Source organism: Polyodon spathula, chromosome 3, assembly GCF_017654505.1.
Source record: "Polyodon spathula isolate WHYD16114869_AA chromosome 3, ASM1765450v1, whole genome shotgun sequence".
Taxonomy (NCBI): Eukaryota; Metazoa; Chordata; class Actinopteri; order Acipenseriformes; family Polyodontidae; genus Polyodon; species Polyodon spathula.
This window is the reverse complement of record NC_054536.1, coordinates 38,652,223-38,657,040: the sequence shown is the minus strand read 5'-3', so window position 1 is coordinate 38,657,040 and position 4,818 is coordinate 38,652,223.

Sequence of the window (4,818 nt, the reverse complement as noted above, 5' to 3'; positions counted from 1 at the left end):
TGATTCAGTCTTTGAATAGATGATTATATCATCTATATATACGAAACAGATCTTCCCTTTCAAGTCAGCCAATACAGCTTCCATAAGCCTCTGAAAGGTTGCTGTTGCATTTTTGAGACCAAAGGGCATGACTTTGAATTAAAACAAACCAGAGGGAGTTACAAAGGCAGTTTTCTGTATGCTGGGAGGATCCTTGCCGACTTGTCAATATACACTCTTTAGATCGAGTGAACTGAATACCCGCGCTCCATTCAGAGACTCTATGATCTCATAACAAGCTGATATTACCACTTCTCAGAGGGGGTTTGCTTCCTCCTGACGTTGGAAACAGCTGCTGTTTTTTTCACTCTACTAGATTAATTTTTATTATTGGCATTTATTTTGGCCCAATACTCCTTTTGAACGGCCCAATCATTTTCAATTAACGTTCCAATCCTGACCAGTTCATCAACAGTGGTCACAGTACCTCTCAAATTGCTTGCCAATTTAGGGTTGCTGCACTAACTCCTTTTCAATGAGACCAGTTTTCCAGCGCATACACAATGCACGATAGTGGAAAGCGAAATCTCAGATGCTCTCTGTAGATCCTTGAATCCTGTCACGGATGCGTCTTTCTCCCTCTGCTTCATAGTCATCAGACATAAATGATTTCATAAAGGCATGCTTAAATTGAGTCCATGAGGTGACTGAAGCTCGCTCTGCCCTCCACCAATCTTTAGCTGTCTCCTTCAGAACCGTGTTGAGAGTAGCCAAAACCTGCTCATCTGACATGGGGTGGAGTGCCAAAAATTATTCACAGCGTTCAACTTATGACACAGGGTCATGTTCTTCACCAACACCTCTAAAACTAGGAAAGTCTAGTTTCACTGGAAGTTTGTGATGGTAATTGGCGCTTCTTCCTCTGGGAGGCACTGTGAACCCTCTATCACACATCGTTCCCGCTTGGCTTGTTGATCTTGCTTCCTGAAAACTCATAGAAGGGGCATTAGGCTTGTTAGGAGTACTTGCTTTGTTGGCCCTGCCTTTAAATCTAGCTTCTATTTGCTGGTCATGATGTTGGAAACAATCAACTATAGACTGTTGTAATTTTTGAAAAGTCAATTCACCTTTTTGTTCTTGAGCCACTCCAATGTTGCTTTGGCCTTGTGCTTGGGATCATTGTTCTGCGGAAAGGTAAATTTCCTCCCAAGCTTCAGTTTTTTAACGGACTGAAGCAGATTTTCTTGCAGTATTTTCCTGTATTTTTCTCCATCCATTCTTCCTTCAATTGTAACAAGATGCCCAGTCTGTGCTGATGAGAAGCAGCCCCACAGCATGATGCTGCCATCACCATACTCCACTGTAGGGATGGTGTGTCTTGAGGCATGGACAGTGTTAGATTTGCGCCACACATAGCACTTTGAGTTTTGGCCAAAAAGCTCTATCTTGGTCTCATCTGACCACAAAACCTTTTCCCACATGGTAGCTGGGTCACTCTCATGCTTTCTGGTAAACTCCAGACGTTCCTTCAGATGGTACTTTTTGAGTAACAGCTTCTTTCTTGCCACCCTCCCATACAGGCCAGTGTTATGCAGAGCTCTTGATATGGTTGACTGGTGCACCATTACTCCACTCCCAGCTACTGAACTCTGTAGCTCCTTCAAAGTAAATGTTGGCCTCTCTGTGGCTTCTCTCATAAGTCTCCTTCTTGTTTGAGCGCTGAGTTTTGAGGGACGGCCTTTTCTTAGCAGTGCCTGGGTGTTTTGATGCCGCTTCCACTTGCTGATTATTGATCCAACTGTGCTCACTGGGATATCCAAACACTTAGATATTATTTTGTACCCTTTCCCTAATCTATGCATTTGTATTACTTTATCTCTAACTTCTGTAGAATGCTATTTGGTCTTCATTTTTCTTCAAATTCACAGCCTTACCAATGATCCTTCAACAGTGGGATTTTTATCCAGAAAATGTGACAGCAACTTTAATGGTTCACAGGTGGAGGCCAATGGTAAGGTAATTGTGTCCTCATTAGGGCAATTTCTTTCATTGGTGCAAACTGGGAGCTTCCACAGCACAGGGGTTGAATACTTATGCAAGCAAGATATTTCAGTTTTTTATTTTTCTTAAAAATATTTTTCAACATAAAACCAATGTCACCTTACAATAATTGATTCTGAGTTGCAGTGTTTAAAAATAAAATATCAAACAGAATGAAATTTGAATGTACCATTTGTAATTCGGTAATATGAAAGAATTGGTCAGGGGTCTGAATACTTTTACAAGCCACTGTATATATATTATATATATTGAATTTGTAATAAGATCAACCTTTGGAACAACAGAGATAAATTAACTCTGTCAGATTATTATACATTCTTATTAGTCACATCAAAAAAGCAGTCTACTAAAAAGGCACAGTGACAGTGCTCCATCCACACGATTATTTTGAAATAATTCATATCAAGTAATCTTTTTAACTTTTTAAAACATTGTTTTCACAGCCCTTATAAAGAGTTACTGTTAAAGGCACTGGAACTAGGGGTGCTGGGGTGCAGCAGCAACCCCTTGGCTTTGCATGTCTTCTATCATATACATGGGTTATAGTTTTGTTCAATGGCTTTCAGCACCCCCACTTTAAAAATGGTTCCAGTGCCACTGGTTACTTTAGTATATTTTATTCAAAGCATAGCAAAGTGTAGTCAAGCATACTAAAAGCATGGTATAGCACGGCAAGAGAGTGTACATAATATAACTATGGGGAAAACATTTGTGGTAAAGGTAACTAAAAGAATACAATGCTGTGGATATTAAAATCACTGAAATGTTATTGACTCATTAAGGGTCTGTGACAGGGTGCCCACCCCTTGTGTATATTTATTTATTTATGTATGATTGTTATTTTCATTTGTATTATCATTGTTATATTGTGTTTATGTGTGGGCAGATAAACCCCCCCCCCCCCCGTCATTATTATTTATTATTTGAGACCGGCGAAAAAGCTGGTCATGTAATGTGTAGTTGGCGTGGGTAGAGTTAAATCCCTATCCCTAAAAGTCTTGTGGGAATGTGGCTGGAGCCTTAATAAGGTAATTATTTGATTAATGGGTAATTAAGGCTCGAGCCACAGAGTATAAAAAGACCCACTCCAGGCTCATTAGGGGGAGAGTTTAGGAGAAAGAAGTAAATACAGAGAAATAGAGAGCGAATGTAACCAACTACAAAGTTGAAAGGTACTCGTTTTACTACCAAGGCAGCAAAGTTAAAATATTAAAAGCAATGTGATGAGTCAAAGGGGTTTCGGTCTGTGATTCAGCCTCCCGACAGTAGATGGCATCAAACCAACTCGGGACTTCCCTTACCAAGATCTCGTGACCATGGCAAAAGTCATCTTTTGAGGGGCGGCACCTTGGTGAGGGGCGGAAGTACGAGTATGTAACTTCCAGCCACTGGAGTCAAGTGAAGGATAAGGACACGTGTCAGTTGGGGATTGGTGTTCCACTGACTACAGAGGCGGGACATTACATACTAAAGGGAACGTACTACTGTGTTCGGGGTTGGTCCGAAAGTAAAGTAGGAGGAGTAACGGGTGGAGGGAGAGACTGGTTTTGTGCAGCGGGTTTTTTTTGAAATACTAACATTTCTTTTGTCTTTTTTTTTTTTTATGGTCACCACGAAGACAAATTAAAGACGAGTCATCACAGTTTGTTTTGGATTTCACCCCTGCACTCCTTCCCTCACACCATTTTGTTTTTTTGTTTGTTATTTAATCCTTTTGTTGTGTATAGAAAATAAAAATAAATTATTTTATTTCTGTACACATAAATTACTGTCTGGACATTCCATTTAATACACTCTCGCCTCACACGTGGTGTCAGAAGTGAAAATGGATCCAGCTACAGTTTTGACAATGTTTAGGGAGCAGGAGGAGAAGCGAGAGGAGAGAGAGACACGGCACCTGGAACAGCTCGCCCAGTTCTTGGGACAGCTGGTAGAAAAACTATCAATATCAACATCAGAGAGAGCGGTTGCCCGGATGTTTGCAGCTCAGCCTAATCTTCAGAAGATGACCTCGGAAGATGATCCCGAGGCTTTCTTGATTACGTTTGAGAGAGTGGCAGAGGCTGCAGAGTGGCCTAGGGAACACTGGGCCATGAAATTGGCACCCTGCCTGACAGGGGAAGCTCAGGCAGCGTATCGAGCCCTGACGGCCACGAATGCAGGGGACTATGTTAAAGTTAAAGAAGCCATTCTCTCACGCCTCGGGATCACGGAGGAAACATACCGGCGCCGTTTTCGGGAATACCAGCTGTCCAAGGGGATGCGGCCCCGGGTTGCGGGACAATATCTTTTAGATCAGTGCACCCGGTGGCTGCGGCCAGAAGAACATACACCCCAAGAACTGGTGCAGAAAATAGTTATAGAACAGTTTGCGTCTATACTACCGCCAGGGAATCGAGAGTGGATTAAGAGGAATAGACCTACCACTCTCGAGGATGCCCTCCTCCTGGCGGAGGCCTACGAAGACGCAAACGAAGGTGCCGGGTCAGACCCCACTCCTGCCCCTAAACTAACTCGGACCAACCAACCAATGAAGCCCAGAGGGGGTAACCGGACCTTCAGACCATGGAGGTCGAGGTTAGCCCCATCCTGGGCGAGAGAGAATCCCCCTAACCTGCCGGTCGCGGACTCGCAGGACAGATTAACTCCGTTGATGCCTCCTAACCAAGTGTGCTACCAATGTAATGAGCCTGGACACATTGCCAGGAATTGTCCAGTAATAAAGGTGGACCTGGCGACAAGATCCTGGTCAGCAGTAACAGGTAGGAACACTGGGGA